Below are 27969 nucleotides of genomic sequence, written 5' to 3'. Positions count from 1 at the left end.
AACAGCGGGTGAGTTATTTTAAGACCAAGTTACTGCGCTTTTTTCTTTTTTTTTGGTAACACCAATAATGAAATCAATTTGGTCACAGACTGACGATCTGATCATCTAAATCTCCATTAGCCGTTGCTATGGTTACCTGCAGATAACACACTTATCAAGGAGGCGATGATTTTGAAATCATCAGGTGGAGTGACGCTTTGAGTAGGTGCAAACACGAAAAGGAAGTGTGGAGGAGGAGCGGCACTTTGGAGCCGTCACCGTATCGCGACAAAAAATGTAAACAGGCAGACTGCTGACATTTTCAACTCCGACTGTCCATTCGGCGCTCAAAGTGGTCGCGGCAGAGTCGAGGACTGCCGTTTTTGTGCTATCTGGCTTTGTTTACATTTTTAGCGAGCCCTGGACACCACGTGGGAAGAAAAAGTCCAACTGCAATGGTGCAAAAACCTCAACGCATAGCAAACTACAGTTTTTCTTTCTGCTCAACTCAAGCCATATGGAAGTAAGTCATGTTGATTTTTAGCAAGTCATCAAAACAGGATTTGCAAAGAATTGACCTTTCAACTTCTGTACTTTGTATCCTTTGACTTAACACGTGTCATCGGTACTTTTATCAGAACTGCAAGAATACTTGGAAATCAATCATAATCACAAGATAGAGGCCTGTTGAAAATGTCTTGCTTGCCTTTCATCAGGAGCGTTTATTTTGCCAAAATGCAACGTTGTGCGACTTGAGCGTTCACGGTAAGTGTCAGAGCTCGACTTCCCAACTTGCCAGGTGTCATCATTAAATTGCCATCAATCAACGGCGCCGTGCCTTGAGCACATTTCAGAATCATCCTCTCATTATGCAGATGCTCAGACTCAATTAGGCTATGAACTGGAACTTTACACTCGAGTTAAAAAAAAATCTCATCTTAATACCGTCAAACGAAAAGACCAAAAAAGGAAATCCATGGTAAAGACCTGCATGTTTCCATTTTTTTTGCACAAAAACTCACCTAATTTTATTTATTTATTTTGTTCAGGCCAAAAGAAGAAGAGGCACAAAAGTTCAAAGCAGTACAATATTATGCGCATGATCATGATGAGAAGATAATAGAATCGTGTGATTCTCTGACGTGCCACCAGAGGGAACCGTCGCAGCACTCTTGACTGCATTTGGAACATTCTGATGAACATGATCATCGGGCTGCTCTTGTTTTTCCCATTGTGGAAAATGACTTCTTTTGTCTACAAGGCAATTTATTTTAGCGATAAAAGATCCCCGCCGCCTTCGGAGCCGTCGGCTTTTGTTTCCATGCGCTCGCTTCCTTGCACGCGGCTCGTAAATGAAAGTAAACTGGCAGCCCGCCTGACCTCGATGAATTGCAATCTTGGGCTGATGAAAAGTGCGCGCGGGGCAAATGAGAAAACTCGATGTTCTCTAATAAAAAAAGAAAAAAAAACAAGGGGCAGATAGACTGCTACCACTAGAGGGGGCCAGCATGTGACTTTGCTTTCCTCATCCAGCGAATTTCTAATAAAAAAAGAAAAAAAATCAGCAGATAGATTGCTACCACCAGAGGGGGTCAGCGTGCGACTTTGCTTTCCCCGTCCAACGAACATCAGGTTTCACATGAAATCTACTCGCGTTGCTCGGTGACATCCCCCCCCCATCGCGCCGGTTGCCATCTGCGAGACAAACTGATCATAAGGCACCTCTTTTTTTTTTTTTTTTTTCACCCTTCGGCTTCCCCTTTCCCCGTCGCCTTTGAATCCATCTGAGCGCCGGCGCGCCTCACGCTATCCCCGAAAGTAGATCACACAAGAGCCAATCATCCTTCACAAGAAGGCCGGCGGGAAAAGTTCAGCGTGAAGTATCCATGTGACTCCTCCTCCTCCTCCAAGCCAATTCCGGATACTTCCTGTCAATCTTGGCTTTGTCTTCCTGACGTGGAAAATGGAGTCAAACCTGAACAAGACAGAATCAAGAGGACATTTTACGTCGCTGTCGTCAACGAGGAACATTTCGGACATGGCAATTGCATTGCGTTGAGTGAGCCGTGCAGTTTTTAGAGATGCCTACTTGCTTTTTTGCTCAAAGTTTGCGGCAAGCAGATAGTGAGCGCCGCTCACGTGACAAAGACACTCAAATGGCCAACCATCTCGCTTCCTGCCGTGTTGCTGTGGAACAAAAAGCAGATGCCAAGTGTGTCAAAACACCACAAACGACACGTGGCGTCAATTTGCGGCTGACAGTCGACGTGCGGCCCTCAAAGCTCATTTGTAGACACGCACGCGGCGGCGTTTCTTCATCGAGCGCCTTTGAAGAGAAACGCAGAGACGTGCGGCCTTATCTTCCTCCGTACGCCGGCCGTCAAGCCAAACGAGGAAGATTGAGGACGACGCGAAGAAAACTAGTTCATAAATATACGAAGGAACATTTCCCGTCTCGAAATCAGGAGGGCAGCGGTTGTTATGAATAGTTTTGGCCGCTGTGTCCATCTCAAAGGCATAATAAGTGTTGCTCGATTCAAATGAATTGGATTGAGAACATCGTTATTGTTCACTTCCTATGGCAAACACAAAAACGTCTCAGAAACTGAATGAGGCTCATTCTTTTAAAATAAATAATGAAGAAATACTAATAAATAATGAAACAAACAAACAAACCGATAGGCGAGTTGGCAAAAACGACACAAATGCATTCAGCGCGTTGATGACGAAGCAGATATAAAAAATATTAAAATAGGAGACAGCAGGAGCATCCGGCGAGCTAGTGGCTGCTTAGCAGGCCGGGATTCAAGCCCAGAACCGCTCAACGGCGAGCCACATGTGCTCACCGGCGGAGGAGGGATAACCCGGTCCAGAAATGAAAAAGCCTGCCACCTTTTGGCTTCGACTTAACTGTCGGGCCAACCAGCTCGTTTACTAGACGGGATGTGGCGGGCGGGGTTTGACTTTCTGGACTGGTTTTGCTGACCGAGGCGCTAACCACTAGTATCAGAGATCTCGCTGAGAATGTTTTGCTTAGGGGCAATTATGACGTGAATGCAAATGTCATGACGCCGACGCTGGCGCCATAAGCGCTTGCGGTGGCGCATTGACACAAGTAATTGATACAATGACATTTGCAGAACCTTTATCAACAAGCGCCGCCATATTACACGCCGCACCTTTCTCCCTGCGCCAACCTTTTATTGGTTTGCGTATTCCAAAATGTCAAGCCGACATCGGAGTTTAGCGAAGATACGGGCCGGAGCGTGAAATAAGAAAATCGTAAATTGCCACTGATGGAAACGGAATGAGCGTGAACTCTCCGCGGATGCCATGACTTCGCTTTGGGTCGCACTTGGCCCGCTCCTTTCTTTTATTTGGACCACCATGATTTTTATAGACTACATATATATGAATATATACATATTTAAATGAAAAAATTATAATAAATAAAAATACACATATTGGTACAATTATAAATATTTTAGAAATAATTATTTAATAATTATATAATATATGTAATGGTATAGATATGTAAATGAAAAATTATAATAAAATAAAAATAAATATATCTACATATCTATATCTATATTTTTATATATTTTTTTCTACTTTCAGCATTTCTCTTTCAAAAAATGGGATGATGAAAAGATCCCTTTCAAGCACTAGACCAGAAAGACTATCTATTCAATGTTGAAAAAAGTTTTTCCATGAAAATGTCATTTGAAGCCTGTTCCCAAAAATCTTGGGACAATGATCTCACAGGTGGCACCATTTTAAAAACGGTCATCATTGTGGAAGGGATATTGCCACGTGGAAAATGATGAGCATGGATTTTAGTTACATTTTGTCTAATTAAACAATTGGTTAAGTCTACTCAAACTGATTCCAACACGATTTCTTGTATCATGCATTTTACATTTTTACAAAATTAAATTCATTATAGCTAAGAAAATGATATGTTTTTTTCTACTGGACTCGCTTTTTGTTCAGTTCCTGGGCCAGTGCACTAGATGGCAGTCATGCAGTTTGGCTGGCGTCGCCATCAAAGGCCCCCCCCCCCCCCCCGCCGCCCCCTTTCCCCGAGCTGAGCCTAATGGCATGTGGCGGCTGGTGCCTGTGAGTAATGCCGCAGGAAAAAAAGCATTCCATAACCTATTGTGCTTATTGGCGAAGTGGTTTGGGACGCTGGTGAAAACAAACAAGAGAAAGAGAAGCCGGGAATAAGAAGAAGAGCTGCTGCGGTCCACCCTTGGCGGGAAGGGGCGGGGCAGGGTGGGGTGGGGGTACATAGGAACAATTGTGTGGACTGACGTGGCGCCATTAACGCCAAATCATCCTCGGACGTGGTTCGGAGCGTCGTGTGACATCATCAGCCTCTCGCTCGTGTCTGCACCTTCAAATTAAAACTCCTGCGCTCGGCTCGATACCCAAATCGATGGTGGCAATGAAGACTTTCCGCTGATGGCCGCTGTGAGAAAGGAGCAGGCTTAACTTATGTGTTTGTGGCGCTAACTAGCGCAAGTTAGCTAACCTGTCTTAATATATGGTGTGACTAGGCCAGACTTTACGACTTATGTTTGTGGCGGTAACTAGCGCAAGTTAGCTAACGCGACAAACGTATGCTGTACTAAGACAGACTTTAAGGCTTAATTTATGTGTTTGTGGAGCTAACTAGCGCAAGTTAGCTAACCTGTCTTAATATATGGTGTGACTAGGCCAGACTTTACGACTTATGTTTGTGGCGGTAACTAGCGCAAGTTAGCTAACGCGACAAACGTATGCTGTACTAAGACAGACTTTAAGGCTTAATTTATGTGTTTGTGGAGCTAACTAGCGCAAGTTAGCTAACGTGTCTAACGTATGGTGTGACTAGGCCAGACTTTATGACTTATGTGTTTGTGGCGCTAAATAGCGGAAGTAAGCTAACGTGACGAATGTAAGCTGTGGCTTCTTTTATGACTTGCCTAAACCAAGTCATCACTTCAACAAATCATTATTGACTGCAGTCAACCACATGATCAAATTGGAGTCATCAGTGTGGTTAACATTTTATGCGCCACAAATCGGTTTCACATCAAGACGTACGTGTCGAAACAAAATCAAAAGATTTATGGCCACTTATTCTTACGTTGAATCTCGTGATTGTCATGAGTGGCATTCATACTAACTTTTCAACTCATCTCTTCCAAAATGTATTCTGCATTCAGTTTTTTTGTACTCGTGCTTTGTTGGGTTGACATATGGTCGCATTGTTGAAAATTGTCCAATTGGCAGATTAGATGTCCAAAACGTAATTTGGGCTGCGTCAAGCTTTCAACGTTGACGCGGAGGAGCAAAGGCCACTCCTCGAAGAATCACTTCATGATTTAACGACGTTTCAATTGGACCCGAAATGAATCCCTCCAAATCGGGTCACTTATTTATTTTGCGTTTTGTGACACGTTTGTCGTTAACGCAAAGCAGAAGAAGAGCGACAAAAAAAAAAAAAAAAAAAGAAACGAGTCCACAAAATGTGCAGTCTTAATAAAGTCCCGATTTAGTTTGGGCTGTCCGTGTTGATGCTACAAATGGAGCACTGCTTTCAAAAACGAGACATCCTCTCCACTCGGGATGCGCACACGCACAAAAGCGCATATTTTAGTACGAGGCGACATTGATTTTAATAGCCACTTTAAATGTCTTTATTATTTTAAAAGCACTTTATGAGTCGCCCCCGGCCTTGCGGGCGACCATATGAGATTCCGTTTAAATCATTCCAACCAAAGCCGCCACCGCCGCCGCCGCTAACCAATCTTCCAACACCTCCTTGTGCGTTAAAATCAGTTTCTCCCAAATGAATGGATTGGCTGGAGGGGGCAGATTTCTATTCAAAATGAAATCACGTATCCCTACACAGATTCAGGGAAAATACATTTTTTTGGTGATGAACATCGTTGACATATGTTTGATCGTTTGAAAACGAACCAGGTGTGACAATTCATTTGGACGGTCAACACTTCCTGTTCTGGAGGAAGCGAGCACAAAAAGTCTTGTATGTATTTTTGTATTGACAAAAAAAAAGTCAATTTATAGACAAGTCAGCATATGTTTGTCACGCCTCGTCATGAAAGCTGAGTGACTCCGCAAATATACGGCCCGCCACCTCCTTTTATGTGGCCCGCGAAGACAAATTCATCTCAGTACTAAAATTGCAAATTGTCTTCACGTTTAAAAAAAAATAAAGACATTGCTAGTATATACATTTTTTTTACCATTCATCTTTTCAGTATATTTGAATTTTTTTTACTTGTTTCACACTTGTTAATAGTTATTTGTCGATCTGATGTGTAGTTTATACTGTATATATATTTGTTCATACATTTATTTGGGTTGACAGTCGTAATGGAAGGAAACTACGACGACGATGCGGCCCGCGACAAAAAGGACTTTGGCACCGCTGGTCTAAAGTGTCAAAAAACGCGTACCTGGGAAAAGAACAAGTATGTCTGATCCAGGGATTTTGCAACTTTTCTTGAGAAATACCATTAAGGCCTCAATAAAGGTGTCTAAACGGAGGATTACTTCCATCAGGCCACCGGCATGTGAATGTAAACTCTGCCAGACACTTATCAGCTTGGAAATGACACAGCGCGGCGATACCGAGGGGGGTGGGGACGACTCAAATATTTATTCCGAGCCCGGTGAGTCGAAGAATAAATCCGTTTGCTAATCGTGCCGTGAGAGGCTCGCCGCCAGTGAAAAAGGGGTTTGCGTAAATGACGAAAAGATTAGCGCCTCGGCCGCTTTATCTGCGGGTCCAAACTGCGGAGGTGCATCACTCAAACACCTCCAATTCCTCTTAAGTTCCGGTTGGAAATTTAAGGAGGATTTAGAGGCAGGCGTTTTGGAAATCCTGCGATTGTCTCTGCCAGAACAAGATAGCGCCGCGGCTTTGACGGTGTAAAGCCGTACCGGGTATCGGAAGTCGGGTCCGGTCGGACGCTCGTCAAACGTGACGGAGAAGCCCACGGATTAGAGCCCAGGCGGGTGTCAGTCAAACGTCGGCGGCCTGTATCGACTCCTAAACGTAGGACGCAAAATCGTATAAGCTCGTCGCTGGCGACAAAGGGCCTATTTTTGTCTGGCTTTGAACACGTCGAGGAAAAAAAAGGCCAGACCCGGTCAGCCGAAGGGCTGGCTCCGATGCCATCGTATACATCAAGGAGCCGGCGGACAACGCACTTAAGAATCAAACGGCCTATTTGCTCCGATAAGACACTCCCAATAAAAGTCCAAAATGGCCCGCGTCAGCGATATTACGGATAGAAAAAGATGTCTGATTTTTGCGGCATATAAAGCTTTAGATAGGGCCTTTATGCCTCCAAATGTTTCTGGATGCTTTGATCCACCGGTGCGCCCTCTAGTGTTTGGCAAAAGAATCACAACATGAACTTTGAAGTTGATTTCCAGTTTCCATGAATCCTGTACGACAGCCTGTTTGTTTTTGAACTAAAGAAAAGTAAGTAGAAATTGATGAAACGTTCTCCAGATTTTGTCTGCTCTTTGATGAACACTGAGGCCGAGGTTGATTGAGATGGTGACATGTCCGTCCAGTTAATTTTTGTGTAGCTCACAAGATGAAAAAGTGTGAGCACGCCCGGCTTAGAGGATCAAACGAGGTCAATGCCAGGCACCCCGCTTTTAGCGGAAGAGAAGAAAAGACTTCAAGACTTTCTCGTCCAAAGCCGCTCACTCCTTCCTTCCCCAAACACAGCGTACCGAATGATTATGGAGCTCAATATCATTCTTCTCGATGAGACTGCCCGAGCTTTTCGTTTAAAACTCTCCTTTGTCGTGTTCCAGAGAGAGAGAGAGACAGAGAGAGTGAGTGAGAGAGATAGCGAGAGGGAGGGAGAGAGACAGAGAAAGAGAGATAGAGAGAGCGAGAAAGAGAAAGAGACACGGACACATACACGGACGGACGGACAAACGCACCCCTGGTGCTTCATTTGCATGAGAAGACAACTTCATTTGAATAGTTTCGATGCAGCACGGCTTTTTGGCCAAACGACGTTACTGCCCTGGACAGAATTGCAACGTCGAAATTTCATTGAGGAACGTCCGAGCGTTCGCCGCCACCGACGTATATTCGGAAGTGTGTTCTGTTTTTCAACGGGTGGACAATTTTATCGGTGAATTTTTTTTTTTTTTTTTTGTAAAGCCACTCGGCAAGCACACTCGAGATTGACCTACCAGGTGGGATTTGCACCTCAGCAGCTTTTATCCAGCCAATGGAAGAAAAATAAAATCTCCTTCACTTGCCAACTTTCCTCCACAACCTTCTCGACCTTGACACAATCTCTCAAGTGGGATTGTATCTGATGCTGCCAGTTCAACGTTGGGGTCGGCATCGTCAAGCACCGGGGGATAAAGTGCTTTTAAGCGTCCTGGCATAAACGCACCTTCTGGTCCGTTGTGTGCGTGTTTTTTTTTTTTTTTTCTTCCCCCTCCTGAAGACATTCATAGTGAATGTGTTCATTGGCCACAAAACATGCTTGATGGCTTTACGGCATTTCCATGCCTTTTCAGACGTAGCGGCGGAAAACAAAGGGCGCCGTTTGTCCTCCGCTGCGGGTTCACCTTTGTATTTAGCGTTTTCTTGTTTCTCGTTGCTTGCATCGTTCAGAGCGGAAAGCCGCCCTCTGGCTTTTTAGACTTTAGTTGTCCTCACTCCATCGCTTCATGTTGGACAAAAAAGGTGGGATGGGACGTAACTTAAGTATTTCAGGAGACTTTTTACAATGGGATCTATCTATCTTTCTATCTCTCTCTAGCTAGCTAGCGAGAGATGGAGAGCCAATCTAGCTATAGATCTATCCATCTATCCATCTATAGATCTATCTATCTAGCCATCTATCTAGCCATCTATCTAGCTATCTATCTAGCCATCTATCTAGCCATCTATCCAGCCATCTATCCAGCCATCTATCCAGCCATCTATCCAGCCATCTATCCAGCCATCTATCTAGCCATCTATCTAGCCATCTATCTAGCCATCTATCTAGCCATCTATCTAGCCATCTATCTAGCCATCTATCTAGCCATCTATCTAGCCATCTATCTAGCCATCTATCTAGCCATCTATCTAGCCATCTATCTAGCCATCTATCTATCTATCTATCTATCTATCTATCTATCTATCTATCTATCTATCTATCTATCTATCTATCTATCTATCTATCTATCTATCTATCTATCTATCTATCTATCTATCTATCTATCTATCTATCTATCTATCTATCTATCTATCTATCTATCTATCTATCTATCTACTCATCTAGCCATCGATCCATGCATCGATCCATCCATCGATCCATCCATCGATCCATCCATTGCTCTATCTCTCTCTCTCTCTCTCTCTCTCTCTCTCTCTATCTATCACAGTGGAACCTCGATATTTGCAAAGTTCTAGAAAATCTGACTAAAAAAAAGAATCGCATTGTGGCGGATGCGATGCCACCCGTGTTTGTACTTTTGCTACATTTGCCTCGGGCGGTCATAACAATTTCAATCGGCTTATTTTTTGCGCTGGCCTGCTGAGCCCTGACATCTGCTATTTGCGTTTGAATTAGTGCACCCAATCACCTGGTATTGATCACCACCTGCAGAGATTATTTGTTTTTTTTCTTTAAAAAAAAAAATGCACGCTGGTTGATTTCATGTTTCACTCATGTGCACTTAGGATCACAGAAGACGTACATACGATCGGTTGAGGACAAATCACGACAGATTGCGCTTTTATCTAACACTCCGCAAAGACGTTAGTGCTGAAATATTCCAGATGAGCCAGTCACGCTGGCACTCCAGCCCCATCCTGACCACGGCCCGTCCATTCCCAGAAGTAGTGTTCCATCAGGCTGCCTGATGAAGAAGCATGTCTGGACCACCTGCGCTTTTGATTGCAAGGTAGCCAGTGGCACCCCGACGCCGCGGCTCGCGATGCTCGGGAGCTTGAAGGACACAACCGGGTAAACAAACAAAAACACAACCGAGCGATAAAGAGGAAACGACCGCGTCTGCCTTTCATGTTCATAAAATCGGATTTCATTCCAAAGGCGAGGCGCTCCGGGGACTGCTTTGTCTTTGGATGATTGTCTGGGCAGATGGCGTCCGTGCCGGGTTGCGGCTGATAAAGCGCATATCGTATCGCTAATGATAGCATTAGCCGGGGGGAGCTGCAGGTGCCTCATCACGATGTTTGCCTGCTAAACTGCTGACTTAAATCCCAGAAGTGGAAATGGAAGAAAACCTGACGTCTGCTTCCTCTCTTTCAAAATCATCTCAGAGCGCTGAATTCTTCATAACCAATAACTCACTTGGAAGAAAAAATGTGATTCAAAAGGCAATTTAAGAGGGACGCTTACAAACGGAAAATTAGCAAAGCTACTAGTGCAGCGCTAAATGCTACATGTTGCTGTAAACAAATCAAAACAAGTATGGTGGCTTGAAAATAATCATCACGCAAGTCAACACGGGTCCTGATGTTGCAAAAACAGCATTAGCATGGCATTAGCTTTAGCATGGCAAAAGGACAAAAACTCAGCTCCGGATCGAGTACGAGCGTGTGACAGTTGGCTACTATTATTTTATTTAGCGCTAACGTGCTACATGACGCCCGGCCAACTTCATTCCCAACTGTCTGCCGTCTTTGATTCTGCATTTCCGGCCACTTCCGCCACATTACTTTGCGAACCCTGACAAAGAAAGAGACAAAAGTCCTCCACAGAATTCAGTCGCCGGCCGTCAAACTCGCCGCGTCGGGGCGAGATCAAAAGCCCATGTAACGCGGCCGTATCTGACACCTCGGTGTCAGGTGCGCCGCTTCAAATTGCGCAAATGAAATGCGGCCGCCGTGTCGCTCAAAGAGCGATCATAATCACCGTGACGGGTGGATCCATCACGGGAGTTTACCCTCCGTGCCGTCAAAGCGCCGCTGATGGGCCGCGGGTATATTTTAGGCAAATGATCTGACTCGCGTAAGCAATTTGAGCACGCGAGTGGGAGTCGATTAAAGAAAACGTCCGAACGATCTCGCCAGGGAGGGAGGGGGGAGGGAGACGGAGGGGGGGGAGAGACAGAGCTTGAGAAAGATAGAGAGAGAGATGGAGAGAAATGGAGAGTGAGAGGGAAAGGGTGGGAGAGACAGATGGAGAGAGACAGAGAGAGAGAGATGAGAGAGTGACAGTGAAAGAGACAGAGAGAGCAAGAGAGAGAGAGAGGGAGGGAGATGGAGAGAGGGTAGGAGAGAAAGATGGAGAGAGACAGAGAGAGCGATAGATTGTGAAAACAGATGCCCGAGGAAAGAGATATTGGAAGATAGAGTGTACTACGGGAGCTCACTAAAAAAAAAGAAGTACACAACATCAATTTTGTCCTGCACTGGCTGTTTTTAGGCCACAATGGACCACTCCTCCCCCAGTCAAATTCAGAGTCATTTTTTAAAGTTATTTCCAACCTGCACTTTATGCAAACAAACTGGGATTGGAAAAGCTTGGGGAAAAATGGAAATTGACATTTTATACTGTACGAATAACTTATTGCACAAAAATGCGCCAATATTGATAGAATAATCGCAAACTTTTGTGCGAGACAAAGACTCTCCATAACTTCCAACGACGACCCAGGCTTTAGATGCATTTAAAAAGGAAGGAAAATCTTCACCGTTTAATCCGTCACGCTCGCCGTTTTCTCACCGGTGTCGCTTTTCAGCTTTGCCCTCTTCCTGTGAGCAAATGGATCATGTTTATGGATCGAGTGCTGGACTTGCCGGCAGGTGGGTGGCCCGTGTAGACGTTGATGTACACGCCGCTTTTCCAAATGAAACGGACGGATATGATGGGGATGAGTTTGCGAGGGATCATCTGCTGATGTAAATGCAAATTTACGGAAGTGGCGTGAAAGCGGCGGGCGGGCGGGCGGGCGGGCGGGCGGGGAGGCGATTACCTACATGGCTGCTTTTAATGAAGCGAGCTCACAGCGTCGGAGGCAAAGCCAAGGATTGCGTCCTCCGTATGATTACACTGAATAATTCTTTTTCAAGAATGTACACGTCTCTTCGCCACCAAGCAGCCCGGGACACGACTTGTTGCGCGTGAACTCGAGCGTGTTTGAAGAATTTCTAGCCTGTGGCGCCCGCCTCAAGAACAGTCAACAGGCTTGGAGTGATCCAAACCTGGGAGAAAAAAAACAAAGGCAACAACCTGTAAGCATCCGATGACTTGAGTGACTTTCAAGAATGAAGAAAAAGACTGCTTTTCAAGGACACCTCAAATCTCGCTGTGGTTATATTAAAAAATCATCACTAAGTTTATTTGAGGCCGATTTTTGCTGACAGTTCAGAATTATAGTCCGCGGTGATGACTTAAATCGCTAAGAAGACATTTGAAATGAGGTAAAATGAGTAAAATGACAGTAATTAGTCGACCTAGCGCCCCCTTTCAAGTGCTAATGTGTGCTGATTTCCTCAATGGCTATTTCACAAGAAAGCCCGTTATTAAGAATCAGGTGAGCCACGGTTCATAATCTTGAATGAAATATGTTGCTTTCTCATGAAATTTCTTCACTCCTTACAAAGTGGAAAACAGGATTTTTTTTTTTTTGATCACGGGGCAGTCGGCTTCTGACTTGCCAATGTCATCGCTTTTTTTTGGTGGGCAAATCCTCGTGAAATGAAAGTTCTTTGTATAATGGTTCTTGACATTGGGCTCTCAAAAATTCCCAAAATGGCAGCCAGGCAGGCCCTCGAGACTTCTCCATGTGTCCTGTTATGGTGGATAGGTGGTGATTTAGCCTTTTGTCCTGAATCTGACTTTGATGGAAATTTGTCAGGCTCAAAACAAAATGGCCGCCTTCCTTCTCACTTCCTGCCATCTTGTTATATCAGACGTCTACACTCAATTTCGTAACCATTAGTCAAACTTTTTTTTTTCCTTTGAATCGCTGCTGACTTACTGTTTCCGTTTCGGAGACTTTTCCCACGCATGCGCGCACAAATGAACATGTCCACCTAATTTCATGTGAAAGACCAAGTTTGATAGGTTGGCGCTGCTCAATCTAATTATTTTCATCAGGATATATTGCAAAAGAATTTACCACCTTCAAAACCTTGGCGTTTAACGGTTCAATTTAAACCGTTCTTTTTATTTGTTGTGTTTTTTTTTTCTTTCCATGCGCCATCTTTAACCGAAGCCCATTACTTTGCTGTCGACCTCCATTGCAGCTTTTCTCATGCGATGCATTTGTCACGCCTGCCGCTGGTGATGTTTTCTTTCAGCCTTGCAATTTTTTTTTTTTTGCCGCCCGCAGGAGCTGCAAAAGCAACACGGTGAGCACGGCGAGAGGCGGGGCGGAACCCTGGCGGCCTCCACTGACCGGCAGGCTGCTGGCGGGAAACTGCAAATTGCATTGTCACACTTTAGGAGAAACAAGCTTGTCAGTCATTCCTAAAGTTTCCTCACTTTTGTCGGCGTGGTGCCTTGGAAGCGTTTGGCCTTGTCGAAAGCAAACAGCGAGTTGGTTTTCCACCTGCGAGCGAGCGAGTAAACATCACGGCTAAAAGCCAGGCCTGTGAGGGAGCGCCTGCTCGTTGGCTCGCCTTTAGCACTAATGGGGCCCAAACTGTGGCGCTTAGGCTGCATATGAATGGAACGGCGGTTGAATTATTAATGACGGGGAGGGGGGTGCGCTTCGCATTCTGCTTGGCACTTCCCGAGTTGATCTGCCTCCCACGTGGATCGGAAGCTGTCACCCATAATTGGAGGAATCATGACAGCGCCGAGTTAAGTGCTCGGCGCTCCCCGGGTGGGTGAAGAATAGGGAGGAGGCGGAGACATCGTGGGGATTTGACTTTGCAACTTGATAAAAGTACTTGGAGTACTTTCACGCCACGGGTGCCAACGTTACCTGAATTACTCAACGGACACAAAATGCCATTGCGGCCTGTAAAATGATTAATGTCAATTTCAAATCATGAATCAATCGCAGTTTTAAATTGTTTTTCATTCATTTAAACAGCTCATCATCATTTTTAAATGTATTATTGAGATGCAATAACAAGAAAATGATCTGTATTTGACCCACAATGGGCAAATGTGAAGTGCAAAATATGTACTTTAATTTTTTATCATTACTATTACTTATTATTATATTATAAACTATTATGTTTTGTAATCTAGAAATTAGCAAAAGGTTTTATTTTACTTGATTTATTTTATCATTTGATATTTTATTTTATCTAAATTATTCTAGAAATGAACAAAAGTCATTTCATGCAATGAAAGAAAAAAGTATAAACTAAATTGTTCACATTTGTATCAAATTGTTTAGTAAAGAACAGATTTTGAAATTGTAATTTCAATTATAAATTTAGTGACAATTTTACAACAAATTAAAAAATTTGGAATATTTGCATGAATCAGCTTACCACATTTTTGTATTCAATCATTTTAAAAATAATTGATAATTAAGTAATCATTTGTGATTGTGAAATACATGTTGCACGCTAATTTAGTTTTTATCTAAGCACAAGACTGTGGCGTGCCATCCAAGCTCGCCATGCTGGCGGACCCCGGAGCTTAATCACAAGTACATGTTTGAAAGAAAGAAAGAAAGAAAAAAAAAAGGTTGGTAAAAGTGATTCAACTCCTTTATGAATAAAATAAAAGTCAATCTGTTGTTTTTCTGTTATGGTTCGCCCCAAACAACAGTTGAGAAAGCCGCTTGAAATGGCTGACTAAAGCCTAATAAAGGGGCATGAAATTACGTTGCCGTGGAAACGCCAGATTTTTAATTCCACGTTGAAGTCGATATTTTATCTCCAGGACCACGACAAGCGCTCTGTTTTTCTACTGAGACAATGCACGTGCCGTTAACGTGAAGATAAACACAAATGTGACTCGCTACGACAGCTAGCGTGTAAGGCGCGCACGTTAAGATGACGGCGGGCCTTGAAGCTTGAGCCAAGGGTCGCCATGATCGTTGGCTGTCACCTGTTCTTCACGCCAAAGAAAAGTCCAAAGAGCTGCAAGGCTTTGCACTTTCTTTCTTTTTTTTGCCTTTTCTTGGATCAAGTGCAAATAGAGACGCTGGAAAACGCCCAGACGACTGTTTGTCAGCACTTTTCCGTCTCGCGGGCGGCTTCAGATGTAGAAAGACTTGACGGCGGCGGAGGAAGAAGAAGAAGAGACGGGGAATACATAAAAGAGCGTTGGAGAGGAGTGAAATATTAGCGCCGCTTCATATTCACCTATTGATCCTGGCAGACTGACACTCCCTCTCATCCTTGACAGGCTCTCGCTCGCCCTCGAGGAAAGACAGTTTTGCGCCCGCGTCAGCAGAACGCCGTGCCGGATCGGCTAATGAGTCACAGCGTTGTATCGCTCGGGCTGCATTACACTCAGAGGTCATTTCCCACCAACGCCGGCCCATTCATCCATCCGTCCGTCCATCCATCCATCAACCCCGACCCAACCCATCCATCCCAACCCAGGCCATCCATCCATCTGTCCGTCCAAACCCAATCCATCCATCCATCCATCCATCCATCCATCCATCCATCCATCCATCCATCCATCCATCCATCCATCCATCCATCCATCCATCCATCCATCCATCCATCCATCCATCCATCCATCCATCCATCCATCCATCCAATCAGTCAGTCCCTGAAATGGTCACCAGCGGGGCACAAAAGGACAAAACATCCGTTCCGCTCGCACAGCGATGAGGTCTTCAATGAACTTGCTTTCTTGCCAGACCATCTGGAAGCCTCAAGAACATATCCCTAGACCGGGACCAACTTTTTACAAAGCAAACAAAAGTCGTTTATACGGAAGTGCTGACAACTGGCACCAAGTCAATAAAGAGCAGCCCGCTTAGTGTACTTAGGTCACAGCCAAGAGAGCGGCTAAGCCCTTATTTAGCGGCTAGCGCATTAGCATTGTTTTCGGCAAGTTCTTTTTTGACAAACAGATGAATACGTCGAAGCCGAGTGCTTTTGTATTAGCGGCAGAGAGGCAGGCCCCTCTTGAGATTTAGTTACGGCGTGGGATGTTGCGTGTCATCCTTTCCATCCCCACTTAATCTCCCCGCGCTCTTGCTAGCGTCCTTGCTAAGGAGCTTGGCTCGCTTTCTCGGGGGTGCTTTGTGGAAAGCTGGGGGAGGCATTTACCGAACAGCGGGAGGCGCCTCGGTGGCCGACTGTCGTCGGACATCCCCCGAATCAATAAGTCGTTGAATATATTCCAAAGCAGATATTTTCCCCCGGAGCTGGGCATTAAGGCTGCGAGCTCTGATTTAATGCTGCCGTCCGCTGGTTGCCTCGTGAGGGTTTTCCCCAACTAAGCAAGTCGGCCATCTTGTCTTTCCCGAGGGAAGTAAAACGATTGTGACGAACAAAAAAAATGCTAGCTTAGCTCATAACAACAAAAATGAAAGCAGTTGGCTGATACTTTGAAGTGAAATATGTCAGCCGATTTGAGGGGGGTCCAGTTGACGCAAATTTTGAAACTCTTTTTTTTCCCATAATTTAAATTCAATTTGCCTGGACACGACCACCCAATTTTCAAAATCAACCATTGGAAAGATTGTCACGTTGCCATTTTAACTCAATACAACGCATCAGCAACAAAACGAAGTCCAACATTCGGAATGACCTGCTCTAGATTTAACGCTCGTAACAAATTCAAAGAGGGTCATTCACAGGCGGGCTGATTTCCAGAAGCTTCCATAAGGCTTATTAACTCCTAATCAAGATTGAATGGGGCCTGCGTCAGCTCATTTTGCATCATGCCCGACTTGCATCACTCTTTGCTGGATGTGACTGGCATCTTAAGGAAAAGCATACATCATCACCAACTGAGGCAAAAAAAAAAAAAAAAGAGGCTAACAGTCCCGAGAGATCAGCAGAATTCCAAAAAAAGACGCTGATGGCAGAACAACGGCAACCCACTTACTTGAGAAAACTGCAACGGAAGAACGATGACGTTCGGAATGTGTACGCGTCGGGGATTTAAGTGGACATTTGAGTTCTGAGGAAGATTTGCAGATTTCTCCTGCCCACAGTCAGGTTTAGATGGAAACTATTTTGTCCTTCAAGTCGAGTCAAGTCAAGTTTATTTATACAGCCCTAAATCACAAGCAGTCTCAAAGGGTTTCACAAAGTCTACTAATATACATAATCTACTTTAATGATCTGATCAATCAGGTAAGAGCAAATTTTATTTTTATCATTTAATATTTTAATATTTATTTATTTATTTGTATTTCATGTATTATTCATATTTATTTTTTATAAGTATTTATTACTTTTTATTATATATAAAATAAAAAAAATAAAAAGTATTTTTATTTTGGAACAAGAAGAAAAACGGCATCCACCAAATAATTTGGGACACCGTGTCAGAAATGACGAGTCATCGGATGAGCCTTGGCGTCTCGCTTGCCTTCATGACCTCGACGTAAACGTTCGCACTTATCAGCCGGATGGAGCACAATGCCGACAGCGGAAAGGCCTCGCCATTCAAGCTGGCCTTTAACTGGCCTTTTGCACCATTTTCTTTCCGCTTTCAAAGCGCCGTCATAAATAAAGTCCAACTTGAGCGGCATGACACGTGCTGCCGACGAAGGAGGAGAAAGGCTTGACGAAGCGCAGCCGTGCTGGGATATCGCACCAATAACAATTAGCCTGGAAAGCGTTTGGCTAATTATGATGAAGTAGCTGGCGGGGTGCCGACAAATCACTCGGGTGAACAAACGTCTTCGCTACCTGATGGACAAATTGCAGATCCTGTGCAGATCTTCTCCCTTCTCCTCTGTGACCTCAATGCTCCGAAATTCAGTCAACCATCAGCAAATTCTGCGGGCCTGTCCGGGAAGTGACCGACTGGACTGGATAGAAATAAAATGTGCAGCTACTGTTGATGATGCCAATCTTGCGATACGATAAATTTGTGGGTTTACATATATTTTCAAAGAATAATATTTTGTTTATAATGAATTTAATAAAGGCATTATACTATTATTATTTCATTTATATTTATTTTTTATTTGTCATGAATAATTTTATGAACATTCACAATTCAAATAATTTGGACAAATGTCTTATTTAATACTTTCTCAAGTCTGAATTAAGCGCCTTTGGTGCAGTACCGGTTTGTGCCACATGTCTGGCAGTATAGGTCGGATTCTGAGTATTGCGCTCTACGTGCTCCATGTGTGTTGACGTAAATTTCCATAAGCCTTTGTATGGAGGTTTACATGATCTGCTAGCATAAATTCATTATCTAAATCTTATTATCTAAATAAGTATTGTGGTTTAGTTGAAGATAGTTGACAAAATTGGGGACATCTCAAACGCAGACAAACAACAAAAAGAGCCAACTACAAATAAATTCCAGCAAACAAGAGCACGATTCCACCAGATGGCACCAAAGGAATACATTTTTTGGGCTATCATAAAAGTGGATATTATGTGCCTTGGCTCAGTGAAGGTTGGGAACTGGTACGTCTGCCATACCCGACTTAAAAAAAAAAAAAAAAAAAAAAAAAAAGGACGCTGGCTCCGTTGGCGGGAACTTTTCAAGTATTTCTTGTCAACAACGGTGATAAACCGATTTCTATTTTTCTTATCGCCTCCCGCCGCCTCTCCCGTGGCTGTACGTGCCAGCGTGTCACTGCCGCTTGGCTAACCCGTGGCTCCGGCTGTGACCGTATTCCCGCTGTTCCAGTCTCGGCGTTCGCTCTTTCCCCCAGCGCCTTCCTCCCTCTACTTTTTTTTTTTTCCTCCGCTGCGCTCCTGTGGCGGAACCGCCAGGTCTTTGTTGCTAAGCAACTGCTCTCTTTAAGATTTTCCCAGTAGAGTTTTGGAGGTAATAAAACAATGCCCCGAGACAAACAGCAACTGGAACCGGAAAGGCCTTGGGGGGAAGACAGATAGAAGCAAGTTCATCCCAAAACTCTCCTGGTTTTAATTAAAAGCACGCGTTATAAATGCTTCAGCTGGAAAGTTAGCTCAAGAGTGCGAGAATACACCAAAGCAAAGAATGTACTTACACCTCCGACTTAAATTAAAAATCTTTGGGTATGGAAAACTGCAGAGGAATTCGCTTAATGCTAACACGTAATGAGGAATGCCGTTCAAGGGGTGAAAATAGCATTCGTGTCGTGCCATTATGACCCTCTAAGTAACACACAACTTGAGGACGCACACGTGTCGACTCAATATGACAATACTTTTATGCACATAGTCTTTATCCTCACTCAAGGAGAAGCACAATGTCCACGAAATGGCGGTACAAGCAGTTGCCATCCATCCATCCATCCATCCATCCATCCATCCATCCATCCATCCATCCATCCATCCATCCATCCATCCATCCATCCATCCATCCATCCATCCATCCATCCATCCATACGGAAAAAAAAAAAATCAACTTTCCTATTTGTACTCGCATTCATTTGATGAGCTAAAGCCTCCTAAATGAGTAAACAAAGCAAAGCACTTTGTTCTGCAGATGTTTTTCTGTTTTCTTTTGTGACTCCCTGTGAAATTAATGCAAGACAAACAAACAGTTTTGCGCATAGATCCCTCCGGCATGCCGAATTCTGACAAAGCATCGAGGAGGAGATGAAAAGTTTTGTTTCATGGCTTTCGGTACGACTCATCCAAACCTGTGTCGGAGATTGCACTTCAAAGACGAGCTCTAAGCGAGACAAGCCGTGGACGACTCCCACGAGGTTCGAATTTAGCCCGACGCCGAGCTCAAACATGAATGACAGCTGAAATAACTGCTAACTCCCCCCCCCCCCCTGTTTTTTTTTTTTTTTTTTTTTAAATTCCAACAATAGGGATGCCTCTCTTGACAGCATGCAAATACAACTGGAATCTATTCAAGAGATATTCATAGAACATCCGCAGCCCTCCCTCTTTGCGTTCATTATTTAATTGTATCATTTCAATGTGTGCAGCCGGCCTTAGAATGTTGCCGCGGCGCTATCGGAAGGGAGTCGCATGTTAGTGCGCGCTAATCAAAATGCAAATCTCGGCCTCCCCGTCGGCGTGCGCGCGTGCCCCGAATTGAAACATGATGAATGCGCGTGGCTATTTTTTCGCCAGGCAAAAATTCATTACAAAGTCACACTTCTAAATAAGCATCATCAAAATAGCAAAGGAACATGGCGGATTTAAAAGAGGTGTGAAAAGGCTAGTGGCAGGTAAGCCCCCCGACGATGCGGTCAAGCCGCCGAGCAGCCTTTTGCAATGTGCTTGTCAATCTTAACTGACATGACAGCTACATCCTGTGAGCGGCCATTGTTTCAAGCAAATCTATACAGCGTGTGTTATACTAAGACTGATTTATTTGAACGGGAAAGGGCTCGGATCAATAGTTGGCTTTAGTTTGATGTCAGGGATCAGTTACACGCCCTTTATCTTTTTTTATTTTTTAAGCACAAGCTGTTTGGCTTCACTGACACAAATGGTTTGAATCACAGCAAATGGAATTGTTTGACTTTAAATGGCAGCGCACGTATTGAGATATGTCCTGTATAAATTTAAAGATTTATTTCTGAAAACATGATACAATTGAATTGCTGAAACAGGGGGGAAGAGGTTTCACTTTGTCACATTGTTTTGGGACGTGACATAGAAAGATAGATTAATATTAATTTATTCGCATTAATTTATTAATATTAAATACATGAATATTAATTCGTTAATATTATCTGTACAATGATTAGATATATTAGCAGCATCAATAATATTAATAAATAATTAAATCGATCAAATAAATAAATTAAGAACACAACGTTAGAGCGCCTCATTGTTGGCCACGAGTGTTATGCAGAGAATGGGGGAGAATTTTAAAAATAAATACATCAAAGTTCAACTTGACAGTCAGTGTGTTGCAAGAGTGCCTGATTGTACTCACTGATGACGCCTTGAACCGCTTTTTGGACGCGACACGTTCCAGCCGTTCTCTCAATTATGCACACGTGACAAAATGATGGATCAAAAGGAGCGAGGAGAGGAGGGCTTCTGGCATCATCAGCGGGTCAGATGGCAGGTCCTGTAATACCAAGGGGCAAACACGGACGTCATTAGAGGCAGGAGCATATGCCGTTCACCATGCAAGGTCCAATTAGTAAGCTAGCCGTTCCTGTGAAGACGAGCAAACATGCTGGACCTGCGTGTCTGCACACGGAAACTTCACAGGTGCAGGAAATATATTGGGGGAAAGAAAAAAAAAGGGATTTGCTCAGGTTGCAAGGAAACACCATCCAGACATTGCATGACTGAAACCAACTTGGCTACGTGTGACATATAAAAGACGCAATTAGCATTGTGCTCGCAGCAAACGCCTCACGGAGCGAGCCGTGTGCCTTTCCCCTTTGTGAATATTCCATGAAGCGCATCTCGCGTCTGCCGAAAGGGACGCCCCTGCAAAGCGCCTGCGTCACCTCGCTGACAGCGCCGAAGAAAATATTTCTTTTCTACGCTCGCGTTTGTTTGCTTCTCACACGCTCGCCCCCGCACGGTCCCTGCCATCTGCTTTCCAAGTGCTGATATGCGTGAGGCCGGGGTGGGGGGGGGTTCTCTTTTTCTTTGACTTTTCTATTTGCCTTCCGTTCAGTAGGCTTAGCTGAGAAATAGCGCCGCCATCTGGTAGCCGCTGTGGATCCGGTAGCCGTCGCGGATCCGGCAGCCACATATCCGGCAAACAAACCTTTGCACGTGTAAAAAAGGGTCAGACGCACGGCCGAATCGGATCGGGTGGCCCGGAAATAACTGGGCTCTTGCAACATTGGAAATTCGGAGCTCCGAGCGACCCGTTATGTCCGGCCCCGTCCAAAAAACAGGAGCGGTTTGCTCGCGTTTCGGTCGCAAGCTCAAACGACCTCCGGGCGAGCCAAGGACTCGCTGGTCCGACCCCCACGGCTAAGATGAATGGGTCTGCCCGGAACGGGCCCGGATTATCTCCCGGGCACGCCACCAAGTGAGCATCTCTGCGTGGTGAAAAATGAAGGCACAATTTCACCTTTAATTCACGAGGGAGGGGGAGCGGCCAGAGATAAGGCCAACATCTTTTAAGTTGCCGGCGACTGCGTTTCATCCAACAGGTAGAGTCCAGCTTTAAAATAAATAAAAAACTAATAAAAATAAAATAAAAACTGCGGGAGAGTGACAGTGAAGAATCACACACAAGTTGGCGCCACAGAAATACCATACAGAGGCAAAGCCGTCTCTGGATTTATTATCACGGGCCGCAAACACAGCCCCGTCGGGTCTGCTGAGATTCTTTTTGGTCTCTTTGAATCCATTTCTCCTATTGAACGTTGCATTTTCTCCAAGGACAGAGTCCCACTCAGAACATAACTCTTACTTAAAGCAGAAAGTCCAGAATTGAAGTTTTGCTTGGAACTTTTTTTTTTTTTTTTTTTTTTTTTTTTAAATAACACTCAATGAGGATCTTTGTTATAATTTTTAAGGGCCAGAAAAAAAATTGCCACGGTGTATGGTCAAAATATAGACTTCAAATTTTAAATAAATAAATAAATAGAGAGATAAATAAATAAATAAGGTTTCTACAGCATATATGCAGGTTTTCATGAATATGGCACCATTTTTTTTTTTTTTACTTCTGCTACCAACCAAGACAACAGCAAGGAAATGAAATCTCGCCTTCCTTTCATGTCACAGGATTCGTGGGCTCAAATCTTTGAAAAGGATCCAATTGCAGTCCGGGCGAGCGGGCGGCGCTCTTTTGTTTGTAAATCCGGCCAATCGGGTATTGTATTCTATCCTTGCCGGTTTGCTTTGGAATTTGTGGAAATGATTTCTTGAGGTGTCTTTATTCAAGGAGTCTGCAAATATAGCCGAGGCTTTTTAAATTTTTTTTTATTCAACTCATCTTTCATAAAAAAAATAAAATAAAAAATCAGGCTGGGGTTTATCAGGATGATTCTTTTTCCCGGATGCCGCTCATCTGGTTTTTAAACTTACTTGAGTCACACGCTCAGGGATATCATGACATGCCATCATGGAGCGAAACAGGCGTGACATTTTGCTTTTTGTGCCCCCCCCCCCACTTCACGCTTTGAAGGTCAAGTCCAAATGACGTTAAAGCATTCAAATGGCCGTGAAGGGGAAAGAAAAAATATTTGCCCTCTCAGGTAGTGTGTCAAGTGTAAGTAAAGGCTTTTTGCTAACGTACTGCTGCAGGATCAGCAGAGCAGGCGTAGATTTTGAATATTTCATTCAAGACAGATGGAATCCTAATCTTAGCTTGGAGCTTTGGCGTTTTGTCACTCGTCCATTTTACTAAGCAGGCCGCCGCCTCCTCCTTCTCCTCCTTTTTTGTCACAGTCTGGCCCCTCCGGCCCTGCCACCCATCTCTTTCGCAACTTTCTCACTTCTTACTTTGCCGAGAAGTGTCCGAATATATATAAAAAATATAAATAAATAAATAAATATATATATATTTGATCTGAATCAGAATTTATATTTAATATATATTAAATAATAATATATAATATGATATATTCTAATCATATATAATTATATAAATATAAATATTTATTTATAATGTTAGATATTAATGTATTATAATAATATATATTATAATAAAGAATTATATATATATATATATAAATATAATTTTTATAATATTATACACAAATATATATAATAATATATATATTTTTAAAATCCAGTGCAATCATTTGTACGAACAGTTGAGTTGTATTTTCTGCTTTTGCATTAACCACAACAATAACAACACCGAGATGTCATTAATCCTTGATTACAGCGGCCTGCTCGGATTTTGACCTCTGGGCGGGCGCTTTTTATCTCTAATTGAGACGTTTTACCTCCTTTTCATCTGTGCCGTTGTTTTTTAAATACAAAACAACTTTTCTCATCAATCCCCATCAAGCACCTGCCCAGCCGCAATGCAAAACCTTTTGTTTACTCTCCAATGGCTTTTCTCTCTGCAATTAATTACCGGATGCTTGATTTAGCAGCATTGGAACAATTAGTGCATTTATGCTAAATGAACAATGTCTCCATCTATCTTTCTGACAGAAACCATTTGATGAAGTCTCTCAACTTCAACTTGACTTGTCACGGCAAAAAAAAAAGGGGGGGGGGTGAGTGTCATTTGCGAAAAAATCTTTTTTTTCAATATGGCCTCTGTGGGCAGTTCTTCTCAACGCGCATCATCATCCCGTCTTTTCCAAGCATCTCGGAAAAGTTCCAGGAAAAGCAATTCGGACCGATCGAGCGGCAGCTAAATTGCCAATTACAGCGTAACGTCATACTAGCAAAGCATATATACGTACATTGAAGGGGGGAGGGCGGGGAGGGGCTTTCCCCTGTCTGAGGATTTGCTGTCAATCAAAACGGCACCCGGGGCAATTTGCTATCTCATTAAGTCATAATTAATGAAAGCAGGTATTAGGCTCTCCCTTGGGCGCGGCGAGAAGGCCGGGACCGTTTTCTCATTAGGAAACCATATTTCTAAAGCGCCTTTTGAGGACTTAGCACTCTTCTCACGTCACGGTGGTGAGCGTAGAAACGGAGAAAAAAAACTCTTTTTTCCCCTTCTCACGATTTTTCGCCGGCACCGTCAAGTCAGCTGCGCATGTGGAAGGATGTAAACAAATAATCCAAGCGGGTAAAGAAGCCGTCGGTTCATCAAGGTTTGCGCGTTTGCCCTCCGGTTCTGCGCCGTGGCAAAAAAGCCTTGCGTTTACGCAGGGGCGGGTAAAATGTTTGGAGCTGAATCAATTTTCTATACCGCTTGTCCCCACGCGGCAAATAAATAAATAAATAAATAAATAAACAGACAAATAAATAAATGAATCAATTTTCTATACCGCTTGTCTTGTCTCCACGTGGCACATAAATAAATACACAAATGAATAAATAGATGGATGAATGAAAAAAAATGAATGAACGACTAAATAAACAAACAAATAAATCAATTTTCTATACTGCTTGTCTCTTCGTGGCAAATGAATAAATAAATAAATAAATGAATAAATAGATGAATAAATGAAAAAAATGAATGAATGACTAAATAAATAAACCAATAAATATATATATATATATATATATATATATATATATATATATATATATATATATATATATATATATATATATATATAAATAAATGACTAAATAGATAAATAAAATAAATGAGCAAATAAATAAATGAATAAATAAATAGAATCATCTTGCAATTGAGAATTCATTTGGTGTACGCGTGCTTGTCAAGAGTCTTTGAATTTGGCAATTGAAGCAACTTTTCCAACCACCAAGTCAAATGTTTTGTCCACAACAGCCAAGCACAAAGTCAAAGGAATCGTCTGCGGACCTTCGAGACGGAATCGCACCAAAATACACATCTGGCTTTGTACAGGTCATTCGAAGAAGCCTTTGGAAAACGAGCCTTTTTGTCCACGTGGACGCTCACATGGCTTTTAAAGCCCAGACGTCTTGACCAAGAAATATACGTAAAAGCGGACGACAGAAGCGAGGGCTCGCCAGCCGGCTGGCCGGCCTCGTAAATCACAACTTTTTCTCATTTCCTTTTGCGGCGTCGCCGCCCATCGATTGCGCCGCCGCTCTCCTCGATATGCAACAAATAAAAAGTGAGTGACAGCAAATTATTTCCCGCTGATAGATGCTCCGCTAGCTTTGTCTATGCTGTCGCCTCTTTGAGAAGATGGAGGCGCTTTCAAGTCATTGAAAGTGGCCACGTGGCTCTGTCTTTTTCCTGCTTTTGTGTGTGTGGGTGGGGGGGGGGGCGACCATATTGCAATAGCACACTCACGGCCAAGAGATAAATAAATGAATACAAAACAGCGAAGGTAGCGAGATATGACTTCAAAGTCGTGACGCTGGAGCGGCAGCGCGACATGGGGGAAAAGAAAAGAAACGCTTGGAGCAATGAGATGCAGGCCCTTCCCTGTTGGTATTGCCGCTGAGGAAATAGACCATGTCAGCAGTTTACTGTTTCCTAAATTCATACGTGCAAGGACGAAACAGATATTGCAGATAGGCAGTGATGAGATGGCTCATTGTATTGACTTGTCGATCTTATTTTAAATGTCTGTCAAAACAAACATTGTACAACTTTATTAAATGTGTATCCAATCAGACGCACAACAGCTCCCGGGCACGGAACCCCTCTGCCAGTCGAAAGCGCTGGAGTTCATTAGCGGCGCTGACCGGTGCCTCGTTCTACTCGTCTTTGGGACGGCGAAATCCTCCGTGACAAATCAGAATTTTCATTTAAAAAGCCACGGCAATGGCATTCCTACAAAAACAACACTCCGGTCCTCTAGATGGCAGTCATGAGCATTCTTGGGACATGAAACGATGGTAGCTTCATTTTTCCGAAACCCAATTGCAATATTATTTTAGTCACGTTACGTTCAGCTGTTAAGCGTACGCTACATTTTGCGGGATGTTCCGAAAATGAAGCTAACGTCGTCATAGCATCTTTTGCTTGTCGGTCTGATTTTTCCGGTTTATCTGCCTAATGGCTGGCTTTATCTCATATGCAAACACAAGTTCAATTAAATCTGTTGTGCGGCAAAGCGAGTCTATGCTGCTAATAAGATTAGAATGTGAAATATTCATACCAAAATGCTTAATAATAAATGCGGCCTATTAAAAATTGAATTAATTCAGATTGCGCCCATTCCATGAATGTTTCAAGACACATTATTATTAAGTACACCAACGAGCCATTTCATTGTTGGCGTGTTTTAACGCTTCCCCAAAGTCTGCTCGCGCCGTACTCGTTGGACGGGTCGAGGTGAACCGGGTCGAAACGAGGCCGGGGTCAATAATTTAAGAGACCTGTGGCTAATTTTAATCCATCACGTTGCCGTGTGCATAGTGTCAAAGGTAAGGCCGGTGGGGGCGGGGCCAATCCATCATGTGATTCATATCCGAGGGAGGGAATTAGTTCTGTGACATGTCCATAATTTTATGAGTTTTTAGGAACTCGCCGGGAAGAAGAGAGGGAGGGGGGGGAGCAACACGAAAGATGAAGAATGAGATGGATATTAAATTATGGAGCACCTTAACGGAGCAATCTGTCTTCGGGAGACGCCAATGCCTCGCCGCGCCGGATTGATGATAACGTGTTTAGAATCGCTCGGGCTTGCTTGGCGGGAGCAGATCCAGAACAAGAACCTGGAATGGACCGTCGGCGTTGCACTTGAGGTATTTTTGGGGGCGCCGCACGGAATCCAGCTGACTCGTCAAAAAAAGCTCTCGGATAGAATGTTGGTGGATGGTTGCAACCTCGAGAGCCTTGCTCGGGTTTTGTGCGAAGGGCCGGGGAACGATTAGAATCATTTGTGGGTGCGCCGTCCACTCGCTTGTGTTTTATGCGGTATCCCGAGGCCTTGCCTGTCCTATCCCGGAGAAAATGGCCATTTTAACTGAGAATAGAGCGGCGGATGTGTTTATCCGCCGGCGCATCAGCAATTCATGAGGTGCGGGGGATCGCAAAAGTGATTTCACTAGCCGGAAATATACGGCAATCGATCCCGCGTGTCATTGTAAAACTCAAGATCTTGCTAAACTTGACCCGCCGCTTTTTTTAACATTCAGCTCCAAAGTTTCAGAGCTGCGGGAGGCAAGCGATCGCCCGAGGAGGCCGATCTGGATCTGGTAGAGGGAGCCCGGAGGATGAAGAGGAGATCAGAGGAGGCAAGGAAGCGAGGGGAGGAAGGAAATGTGACCGGCGGGAAGGACAGAGCAGTAGCGCCTTGGTGAGGCCATGCCTTTGCCTCTGACAAAGTGCACAGCCGCCACTTTCTGTTTCAAGGAGCAAAAGAGACACGCATCGGGCTGCTCCGCCCACCTTCGCGAGAATTTAACTAGTCAGGCTGCTGCTCCTCCTCGCTGTCGGCAAAAAAGTTCAATGT

The 27969-nt window shown here is 43.9% G+C and overlaps 2 long non-coding RNA genes across 10 annotated transcripts in view; one reads left to right on the top strand and one right to left on the bottom strand.

Annotated features, from left to right (window-relative positions):
- Positions 1-13: 13 nt before the first annotated feature.
- On the top strand, positions 14-1691 carry LOC148403234 (uncharacterized). The gene is made up of 3 exons (XR_015857830.1): positions 14-502; positions 618-744; positions 1029-1691. It is a non-coding gene; the product is annotated as an uncharacterized LOC148403234 (long non-coding RNA).
- Positions 406-27969, bottom strand: part of LOC148403231 (uncharacterized) — a 270701-nt gene continuing 243137 nt past the window's right edge. For 4 of the 9 annotated variants that reach the window (XR_015857824.1, XR_015857827.1, XR_015857819.1 and 1 more), the window contains 5 exons: positions 20949-21086; positions 11969-12193; positions 11715-11882; positions 2069-2166; positions 406-1954 (listed from right to left, as the gene is read on the bottom strand). This is a non-coding gene — a long non-coding RNA (uncharacterized LOC148403231). Of the gene's footprint in view, positions 1955-2068; positions 2167-11682; positions 11886-11964; positions 12194-20948; positions 21087-27969 lie in introns of all 9 variants that reach the window. The other 5 variants (XR_015857820.1, XR_015857821.1, XR_015857822.1 and 2 more) reach the window with 5 other exon arrangements.

Source organism: Syngnathus floridae, chromosome 1, assembly GCF_059516105.1.
Source record: "Syngnathus floridae isolate MCC-2025c chromosome 1, RoL_Sflo_1.0, whole genome shotgun sequence".
NCBI classification, from domain to species: Eukaryota; Metazoa; Chordata; class Actinopteri; order Syngnathiformes; family Syngnathidae; genus Syngnathus; species Syngnathus floridae.
This window is presented reverse-complemented; position numbering and strand designations above follow the sequence as displayed.